General features: G+C 44.3%; 1 pseudogene; it reads left to right on the top strand.

Annotated features, from left to right (window-relative positions):
• Positions 1 to 7,517: 7,517 nt before the first annotated feature.
• LOC147959683 (uncharacterized) lies at positions 7,518 to 11,507 on the top strand (annotated as a pseudogene).
• Positions 11,508 to 11,722: the final 215 nt, after the last annotated feature.

Genomic DNA, 11,722 nt, shown 5'->3' with positions numbered 1-11,722 from the left:
GCCTGCAAAGTTCTCCGAGTTGATGTTAGCTTGATCCTCGTAAACGTACTCAACGGGCTCCTCGATCACGTACTCATCTCCCGGCTCTACCCAATCAAGAACACAAGCAAAGGGAGACACACTCAACCACGTGCAATGCACAAGCAAAATGATGCAAAACATGACATGATATGCGGGATGCGATATGCGATGCCTATGCATGTTTTGGAAAGGAAAGATTGAACCTGGCCTCAACTTGGAAAACCAAGAGTTCCACTAGAAAGATGAGTTGATTTCGGTCGAAATCGATATAAAGATCACCGGAATCGGATGGACGGTTTGGAAATGGCAAGTAAAACAAATATGGCATCGATTTGCGATTAATAGCATGAGACCATCTAAATGCATCAAGAACAACAAGCTACTGCATTCTAACATAACAACAAAATACATGGCAAGGATCCACTCAAGATGCTTGACAAAATATGAACACTTACCTACGGCTAATTCACTCAATAGCAGGTTCAAACAAGCATGTCAAAAGTGCAAAAGATAACAGGTTACAGACTTTGTGAAAATAACAACAAGTGAGGAATTTAACATCAGGAAGCAATGTTTAGAGCAAGATAACAACATGCTATAGGAACATATCATGGCAAAGCAAGGCATGGCATGAAGCTACTCAAAGCATACAACAAAAGTGCCTTACTGACCATAAGCCAAAAGGGATCAGAAAATACAATGGCAACCATGTGAACATAGCAATTATCGTTAACATATTCAGACTTAGTAGAAAATTGGAACATGGCAAAACAGATATCAAGTAGGCATGCTTACGAGCTCGATGCACTTACCACAAGGCATTGCATGATAAACTAAGCATACACCCAGCAAGTAGACATGGCATAGAAGTTAAACATGGAAAGAACAACATCATAGCATGCACGGATCAACTACAACAAGCTCGGCAAAAATGCTTAACACGTAAACATTCTGCCAGGAACATTTTATAGCAAAAGTAGAGCTCGATTGACTCAAGCTAGGGTGCTCCATAAATGCAAACAAAGACATGGATGGATAGAGCACAACAATATCTACAAAACATCCTTACTGATCATGCTCAAAAGAGGCTTGGATCACTCTGTAGCAACAAGAATACATGGCATAAAAATATTGACAGGACAAAGACTTAGAAGATTTCTAAGTCCCTGAAATCAGCAACATTACGAGAGCTACTTTGCATGCTTGTGCTAGTCACCACAAAGATCACAAAAATACATGGCATACACCCCTGTAAAGATGGCATGGCATACTTCAAAACTCATGTAGGGCTTAAGATCATAGGAGGCACCAAACAATCATGGCAAAAATGACAAATGTCCAATTACTGATATGAATCTGAAACTAACAGAAACTAGCACTCTTCCAACAGCATTTAGGGCATCAAGAGGAGCTCAAATGAACATGATGCAACGAGATGAAATGAAGTACTCGTCGAGACGAACAATTTAATATGCTACACGCCCAAAACGGAGCCACGAGTGCAGAGTTATGCCATGATGAAAATTGCCAAAAATTACGGGGAGTTGGAGAGAGTCAACCGAGATCTAGGGTTCGTCGGGCACGTGAACCGAGGTGGCTGGATCTCTCGCCGGAGTTCATCCGAGCTCGCTGGAGGTAGATCGGGGAAGCCGGATCCGGAGCGGGGGCTCGCCGGAGAGGAGGTGGCACCGGCGAGGACGACATGGGCGGCGAGGGCGGCGAGGTGGAGCGGGGTGGAGCGACGCGGTGCGGGCGGTGGGGCGCGGCGTCGGTGTGCGGCGGAAGGCAGCGGCGCACGCGGGCACAGGGCGCGGCCTGAGCAAAGCGCGGGGAGGGCCCGCCCTGGGCCGAGTGGGCCGGCGGCGATGGACGACGCGGTGGCGACAGGTGGCGCTCGGTGGTTGGCCGGGGGGAGCAGGGCGGACGTGTCCGGCCCGGTCGGACACGTCCGGCGGCTGGAGGAGGAAGGAGACTAGGGTTAGGGTAGGGATTGATCCGAAAATTTCGGGGGAGTGGCCTTTTTATAGGTAGGAGGAGCTAGGAGGCTCCAAATTGAGCATGGTTTTCGGCCACGCGATCGTGATCGAACGATCTAGATGATGGAGGAGGTTTAGGTGGGCTTTGGGCCACTTTGGAGGTTTGTTGGGCTGCAACACACACGAGGCCTTAACGGCTCCTCGGTTAACCGTTGGAGTATGAAACGAAGTCCAAATGGCACGAAACTTGACAGGCGGTCTACCGGTAGTAAACCAAGGCCACTTGGCAAGTCTCGATCCAATCCGAGAGCGTTTAATACCCGCACACGAAAAGAGGTAGAAAGGGACACCGGAGGACATGGGAGCGCCGGAATGCAAAACGGACAACGGGGAAAATGCTCGGATGCATGAGACAAACACGTATGCAAATGCAATGCACATGATGACATGATATGAGATGCATGACAAAGACAAAAGCAACACGAAGACAAAAACCCGACAACGAGGAAATATCATAACTTAGTGCCGGAAATGGCAAGAGTTGTAATACAAATATGGCAAGTTACATACGGGGTGTTACATGATCTTAGCGGGAGGAAAATACTTAGAGATAAAAGCATATTTGCATTTGTTCCATGAATCAATACTATTTTTAGGCAAAGACGAAAACCAAGCTTTAGCACGATCTCTAAGAGAAAAAGGAAATAGCTTCAATTTAACAATATCATTATCCACATCTTTCTTCTTTTGCATATCACACAAATAAACGAAGCTATTTAGATGCGTAGCGGCATCTTCACTAGGAAGGCTGGAAAACGGATCTTTCATGACAAGATTCAGCAAAGCAGTATTAATTTCACAAGATTCAGCATCGGTAAGAGGAGCAATCGGAGTGCTAATAAAATCATTGTTGTTGGTATTGGTGAAGTCACACAATTTAGTGTTATCTTGAGCCATCGTGACAAGAAAGCAAACTAACTCACGAGCAAACAAAAAGCAAGCGGGCAAAAAGAGGCAAATAGAGAAATAGAGGGAGGATAGAGAGAGAGGACGAATAAAACGGCAAGGGTGAAGTGGGGGAGAGGAAAACGAGAGGCAAATGGCAAATAATATAATGCGGGAGATAAGGGTATGTGATGGGTACTTGGTATGTTGACTTTTGCGTAGACCACCCCGGCAACGGCGCCAGAAATCCTTCTTGCTACCTCTTGAGCACTGCGTTGGTTTTCCCTGATGAGGAAGGGATGATGCAGCAAAGCAGCGTAAGTATTTCCCTCAGTTTTGAGAACCAAGGTATCAATCCAGTAGGAGGCTACACGCCAATCCCTCGCCCCTGCACAAAACAAATAAATCCTCGCAACCAACGCGATAAGGGGTTGTCAATCCCTACACGGCCACTTACGAGAGTGAGATCTGATAGATATGATACGATAATATTTTTGGTATTTTTATGATAAAGATGCAAAGTAGAGTAAAAGCAAAGTAAAAAAGCAAAGGAAATAACTAAGTAGTAGGAGATTAATATGATGAAGATAGACCCGGGGGCCATAGGTTTCACTAGTGGCTTCTCTCGAGAGCATAAGTATTCTACGATGGGTGAACAAATTACTATTGAGCAATTGACAGAATTGAGCATAGTTATGAGAATATCTAGGCATGATCATGTATATAGGAATCACGTCCGAGACAAGTAGATCGACTCCTGCCTGCATCTACTACTATTACTCCACTCATCGACCGCTATCCAGCATGCATCTAGAGTATTAAGTTAATGAAAACAGAGTAACGCCTTAAGCAAGATGACATGATGTAGAGGGATAAACTCATGCAATATGATGAAAACCCCCTCTTGTTATCCTCGATGGCAACAATACAATACATGCCTTGCTACCCCTACTGTTACTAGGAAAGGACACCGCAAGATTGAACCCAAAGCTAAGCACTTCTCCCATTGCAAGAAAGATCAATCTAGTAGGCCAAACCAAACTGATAATTCAAAGAGACTTGCAAAGATAACCAATCATACATAAAAGAATTCAGAGAAGATTTAAATATTGTTCATAGATAGACTTGATCATAAACCCACAATTCATAGGTCTCAACAAACACACCGCAAAAAGAAGATTACATCAAATAGTTCTCCACAAGAGAGGGGAGAACATTGTATTGAGATCCAAAAAGAGAGAAGAAGCCATCTAGCTAATAACTATGGACCCATAGGTCTGAGGTGAACTACTCACACTTCATCGGAGGGGCTATGGTGTTGATGTAGAAGCCCTCCGTGATCGATGCCCCCTCCGGCGGAGCTCCGGAACAGGCCCCAAGATGGGATCTCATGGATACAGAAAGTTACGGCGGTGGAATTAGGGTTTTGGCTCCGTATCTGATCGTTTGGGGGTACGTAGGTATATATAGGAGGAAGGAGTACGTCGGTGGAGCAATAGGGGGCCCACGAGGGTGGAGGGCGCGCCGGGGGGGTAGGCTCGCCCCCCTACCTCGTGGCCTCCTCTTTTGTGTCTTGACGTAGGGTCCAAGTCTCCTGGGTCTTGTTCATTGAGAAAATCACGTTCCCGAAGGTTTCATTCCATTTGGACTCCGTTTGATATTCCTTTTCTTCGAAACCCTAAAACAGGCAAAAACAGCAATTTTGGGCTGGGCCTCCGGTTAATAGGTTAGTCCCAAAAATAATATAAAAGTGGATAGTAAAGCCCAATAATGTCCAAAACAGTAGATAATATAGCATGGAGCAATCAAAAATTATAGATACGTTGGAGACGTATCACCCCCAAAATTATTTATGGGACAGAAAACCCTCACCACCCAATTCAAAAAGGAAAAAAGAAGATCCTCACCATCCCCACGTCACAAAAACCCTCACCCCGCCCGCCACCCCCTCGGACCCTCCGATACGTTCCCCATTCACACCTGCACAAGCTCCTCTGCGTATATGCCATGGCACCGCCTATCGCAGCGGTAAACACTTAGCTCGACGCCTACTGCGGCCGCAAGGCTGCTGTCAAAGCCCACCACATTTCACCACTTCCGCTTGCCGCCGCCTATCACCATCGACTTTCTCGACGCTGCTCGCGGTCGACCCAGCTCCGCTCGGTTGGGGAATCTGCCGTACTGGGGGTTCTTTCTCATGGACGACAAGGTAACTAATTTAACGAGATATTATCTCATCTCTTATCCCAATTCATCTGCCTCCTTTAATCACCCGGTGGAAATCGTCGTGAATTCATTTTTATTCGAGCTGATTTGAGGGTTTTCTTTCATTCATATAATGTACAGTGTGCTGACACTTCAGGACTTTGCGACCTCCTCTAGAGATTCCATCTCACCGTACCAGATAACTTGAGGATGCGCGCGGTATGTTCAATCTCACCCTAAATCAGTTAGCATGGCCTACTTTCCTGAACATATTCTAAATATTGCTACATTTGGATAAAAGGTGCCACATGCACCATATACGTCAAAGGGGATTTCCCCCCTCTTCTTTCTATATTAGGCAAATTAATGATGTATTGTTCTTTTGATTACTCTCATATTTCCATGACATCATGTTTACCCTATCTGTTTAGTTATAGATTTTTGTCCTTCGATTTCAACTATTGTACAGTTCTTTCAATTTGGGCCCATATTTCCATGTTACCTTCTTTAACAATCCTACCATTTTATGCAGAACATCCCTTGCTATGCAATAGATTATGTAGTGCACAATTTTTCCCTTTACATAGATGAAGGCTCCACGGATGTCATACTTGAAAGTGCAACTATCCCTGGGTGGTTTTGGTAATTCCTAACAACATATAGCTCATTGAGCTAATGCTACTTCAAGATAAACATTTCAAGAAATCCCAATGATTGGTTTGGCATGGATGAGAAATGTGGACCCCTCAAAATGCTAAGGACAAAGGATTGACTCAAGCTCAAAGCTCAAGACTCTACATTTTTTCATTTTAAGTGATCCAAGATCACATTGAGTCCATAGGAAAAGCTAATACTATCAAGAGGGGGTGAGGTGTTGCTTAATGAGTTTCTTGCTCAAAGTGCTTAGTGATATGCTCCAAAAACCCTCAACTACTTTCTCACATCCACATATGTCCCAAACCAAAAGTCAAACTCGGCCCCACCGGAACTGTCTATCCGGAGCCACCGAGTTCAGTTGACATAGCCACTGCCAGAAACCCTAGTCTTTTCGGTCTTACCGATAGGGATCTCGGTCTCACCGAGATGGGATTGTAATCTCTCTGTTTCCCTTCGTAACGTTTCGGTCAAACCGAGATGAGCGATCGGTCCCACCGAGATTGCAATGCAAACTCCCTGTTTCCCTTTCGTAACGTTTTGGTACAACCGAGATGAGCGAATTGATCCCACCGAGTTTGCCTGACCAACTCTCCGTTTGTCTATTACCAAAATCGGTCCCACCGAGTTTGCGTAATCGGTCTCACCGAGATTACGTTATGCCCTAACCCTAACGAAATCGGTCTCACCGAGTTGACATGTCGGTCCCACCGGAAATCCTAACGGTCACATTATGAACTAAATTGGTCTGACCGAGTTTCAGGATTCGGTCCCATCGAGTTTGGTAAATTGTGTGTAACGGTTAGATTTTGTGTGGAGGCTATATGTACCCCTCCACCCACTCTTCATTCATGGAGAGAGCCATCAGAACATGCCTACACTTCCAACATACATTTTCTGAGAGAGAACCACCTACACTTGTGTTGAGGTCAAGATATTCCATTCCAACCACATAAATCTTGATCTCTAGCCTTCCCCAAGTTGCTTTCCACTCAAATCATCTTTCCACCAAATCTTATCCTATGAGAGAGAGTTGAGTGTTGGGGAGATTATCATTTGAAGCACAAGAGCAAGGAGTTCATCATCAACACACCATTTGTTACCTCTTGGAGAGTGGTGTCTCCTAGATTGGTTAGGTGTCACTTGGGATCCTCCGTCAAGATTGTGGAGTTGAACCAAGGAGTTTGTAAGGGCAAGGAGATCGCCTACTTCGTGAAGATCTACCCTAGTGAGGCAAGTCCTTCGTGGGCGACGGCCATGGTGGGATAGACAAGGTTGCTTCTTCGTGGACCCTTCGTGGGTGGAGCCCTCCGTGGACTCACGCAACCGTTACCCTTTGTGGGTTGAAGTCTCCATCAACGTGGATGTACGATAGCACCACCTATAGGAACCACGCCAAAAATCTTTGTGTCTACATTGCATTTGCTCCCTCCAAACTCCTCCCTTTACCTTCATATGCAATTGTTTTACTTTCCGCTGCTATACTCTTAGAATTGCATGTGTAGGTTGATTGCTTGACCTGTGCTAAGTTGCTAAAATCTGCCAAGAATTAAAATTGGGAAAAGGCTAGATTTTTATTTGGTCAAGTAGTCTAATCACCCCCCCCCTCTAGACATACTTTCGATCCTACAAGTGGTATCAGAGCTTTGGTCTCCATTTGCTTTGATTTCCATAGATTTTGGTGGTCATAGCCTTGGTTTCAAAACCTAGGAGAGTATGGCGTCTAGCGAGGGAAATTACCACCGTAGAGGTCCTTACTTTGATGGTACTAATTTTGCTAGTTGGAAGCATAAGATGAAAATGCATATTCTTGGACATAACCCCGTCGTTTGGGCTATTGTGTGTATTGGCTTGCAAGATGAATTCTTTGATGGGAGAGAACCGAACCGTGAAGCTACCGCGGAAGAGTTGAAGATGCTGCAATACAATGCTCAAGCTTGTGATATTCTCTTCAATGGATTGTGCCTCGAAGAATTCAACAAAATCAGCCATCTTGAGAATGCAAAGGAAATTTGGGATACTCTGATTGATATGCACGAAGGTACCGACTCCGTCAAGGAATCCAAATTGGATGTGCTTCAAAGTCAACTTGACAAGTTCAAAATGAAGGATGGTGAAGGTGTCGCTGAAATGTACACTAGGCTTGCTCTCATTACAAATGAGATTGCCGGCTTAGGAAGTGAAGAGATGACTGATAGATTCATCATCAAGAAGATCCTAAGAGCCTTGGATGGAAAATATGATACCGTGTGCACATTGATCCAAATGATGCCCAACTACAAAGATCTCAAGCCAACGAAAGTCATTGGAAGAATTGTTGCTCATGAGATGTCACTCAAGGATAAGGAAGAGCTCCGCAACAAGTCAAGTGGTGCCTACAAAGCCTCATGTGATGCTCCCACATCATCAAATGAGAAGCAAACCTTCAATGAAGAATTGAGCCTAATGGTGAAGAACTTCAACAAGTTCTACAAGAGTAGAAGCAAGGAAAGAAGTTCCAAGTCAAGGTCCTACAATGACAAAAGATCTTCTAGTCGTGAGCGTAACTGCTACAATTGTGGAAGACCCAGACACTATTCAAATGAGTGTACGGCTCCTTACAAAAGAAGAGAAGATTCTCCCAAAAGAAGAAGTTGGAGAGAAGAATCACTGCCAAGAGAGAGAAGGAGTAGAGATGATCGTTATGAACGAAGACCCTCTCAGAGAAGCAAGGATTCATAGAGGAAGGACAAATCATCAAAGAGCTACACAAAAAGAAGACATCAAGCTCATGTTGGTGAATGGGTATCCGGCTCCGACTCCGACAATCACTCTGAAAGAAGCTATCACTCTGACTCCGAATATACTCAAGATGAAGGTGTTGCTGATCTAGCACTTGTGTCAACCGACTCCTACGACATATTTGATTCACCAAATGAAGGAATTGGAAGATGCTTCATGGCTAAAGGTCCAAAGGTAACACTCCCTGAGTATGTTGATTTCAATAGTGATGAAGATGATTTGCTAGGAGATGATGATTTACTTGTTGACAACTCTAGTTATGAAAACTATGATGAACTTGCTATTAATCATAATAATCAAGATAAAACGAATGACGATGATAAGAAGAAGATTGAGCATCTAACTAAAGAACTAAACACTCTTAAGTTAGCTCATGAAACTACCTTGGAAGATCATCGAGAACTTTTAAAGACTCATGAGAAGCTACGCTTTGAAAAACTCAACCTTGAGCAAGAGCATGAGTTCTTAAAAGCAATCAATGATGATCTTCGCAAGAAAAGTTCTTCTTACATTGCCAAGCATTTACTCTTGTCTACTTACATGCCACAAGTTAAAATTAGCAACAAGAGTAAGAAAGATTCTTCTTCTAGTAGTAACAACAATCATGCTAAATCCAATATTGTTGCTTCTAGTAGTTCTCTTGATTCCACTAATGATTCTCTTAGCCAAGTTACACTTGAGCAAGAAAACAGCTTACTGAAGGGAATTATAGAGAAAGGTGTTTACAAGAGCCTTGCCAGGAGTAAGCAATTCAAGGAAATTGTACCCAAGCAAGGACGACACCGGAAGAATCAAGGTGTAGGTTTTGAACGAAAGTTCAATGCCAATGGAGTTGAGTGGGAAGAAGATCAATACCCCAAGACGAAGTTTGTTCCTCAACAAGATAAGTATGATCCTACTTCTTTCCAAGGAACACAAGCTCAAGATGATCTTCCACCACAAGCTAAAAGGCAAGGACATGCTTCAAGAGGAGATTGATGCATTTGAACAAGCACCTAAGGCCTTGGTCAAGTGGGTTCCCAAGACTACATCAAGTTCTACTTCATCAAGTATGACTACAACTCCAAGGATTCCCCTCAAGATGGTGTGGATCCCGAAGAAGAAGAACTAGAGAGTTCTTGAGGGTGACTCCGCCAACATACTTCACTCATATCATTTTGGCAAGGACAAGTGAAAACAACTTCCATATCTTGCACTAGTTCAAGGAGTCACAAACCCTCTTGTTGGTAAGACAAGGGACAAGGTAACCTAATGCTTTCATGGACATCATCCTATGTGAACATCACTCTATGTCTATGGATATCCTTGTTTGTTCCTCGTGGGACTAACCCGTGTAGGTATTGAAAGTGCAACTCACTCCAAAGGATTGCTCCAAAAGATCTACATCAACATTAAGCATCTACATCTTCAACACCTACATGAAGTCATCATCGACAAAACCCAAGGTTAGTTCATCCCTCTTAGGGGGGATATCACTTCTAGGGGGAGCTTTACTCCAATCAATTGAGCTAAAGCAACTCTAATGGTGTGAACACAACAATGCTTTATGTAAAAGTGGCAACCCACTTGTGCTTAAACGACGAGTATGACCTATGATCAAATGTTCTCATTTGACTCCTAAGTCAATATACTCATATATAGATGACCTAGTCATCGCCAAATTGCTTGATAGATGCTAGAGTGATTGTGCATGCTTTGTCACATATTTCATTTGCCATTTTATTGTGTGAGCATGTTGGATGCATATTTTACTCATTCGAGGACATCCATTTGTTGCTTTGATTGTTTGGCTTTTTTCTCTTTTGCCAAATGGATGGACAAGGATGCCTAAGAACTCCCTCTAGCTATCTATGTTTTCCTCGTCTCAAACTCTATTCATGCTACATCACAAAGTTTGATCAAGTCAGATTCGAACCACTCTGTGTGAGGAGCACTCGGAGTCCCCGATTTGTCATAGACTTAAACTTCCAAAACCTCTTTGTGCATTTCGGTATGACCGAGTCATCCATTTCGGTCACACCGAGATCACTAAGTTGATCTAGGTTTTCAATCTCGGTGCAACCGATTAGAACGTTTCGGTCACATCGAGTTGCAGTAACCGCTTGCAGTTCTGCATCTCGGTGCCACCAAGTTGTTCCACTCGGTCACACCGGCAGGGTCAGGTTATATATACTGACGGGTCAATTTTTGGAAAATTTTCCGAAACCCTTCACCCGCGCGTAACCCGCTCTGCCTCTTCGGGTCTCCGGATCGTCCTATCGCCGCCAGCGACCTCCCGCCGCTGGTCTCCGCTGCCATCAACGGCAATCTGCTCCGCCGTTGCTGCCGTAGCGAACACTCGCCGCTCTAGGGTAAGTGATTGACCCCTTGTGCTATCTTTTTCACTCCGATTCCTAGCACAAGGACACTGCCATGTTTCTTGCCACGATTGAGATTGATCCATCCAGCTAAAACTTCCTTAGGTCTAGATTGATTCGAAAATTTTAGGGTTAGCTCTCCGCAGAACTCATCTCGGACCAACCAAACTATAGAAATCGGTCTCACCGATTCGGCCTTGGCCATTGCACATGCGCTTTTTGGTCTGACCAAAACGTGCAAATCGGTGTGACCGAGTTCAAAATTCTATGAAACCTAGCAATCTTGGTGCCACCGAACGGTGACTCGGCCCTACCGAGTTCACTAGTTTAGGTTCCAAGTGTTGCTTCGGTATCACCGAGTTTCTCAATTCGGTAGCTCCGAGATCACTTCTGTAGAGAACTAAAACTAAGTTTTTTGACTCAATTATTTTGCAAAACCTCTGTACTTTGTGATGCTCATCTACTCTACCTCATCTACAACCTATTCGCAGGGTCTGCTGATAGTTTGCCTGCAAGATGTCTGATCAAAGTGAAAGCCAGAACAAATCTGAAGAACAAGTTCAGATGAGTGAGGGCACTAGTCCCTCTAGCTCTTCTGATGATGGAAGCAAGAGCACTCCAAGCAACTTACCTAAGGCAGCAACCAGATCCAGGAAGAAGAAAACCTCAGAATCTGAGGATGAGGATTATGTGGCCATTGAGGATGAGGCGACTTCAAGGAAAAAAGTACTGAAAAAGGAGTATGGCACAGTTGCTACAGTTAAGCCAGGGATGCATAAGAAG

This window comes from Triticum urartu, chromosome 7A (genome assembly GCF_056163025.1).
Source record: "Triticum urartu cultivar PI428250 chromosome 7A, HENAU_Tu73, whole genome shotgun sequence".
Classification (NCBI taxonomy): domain Eukaryota; kingdom Viridiplantae; phylum Streptophyta; class Magnoliopsida; order Poales; family Poaceae; genus Triticum; species Triticum urartu.
This window is presented reverse-complemented; position numbering and strand designations above follow the sequence as displayed.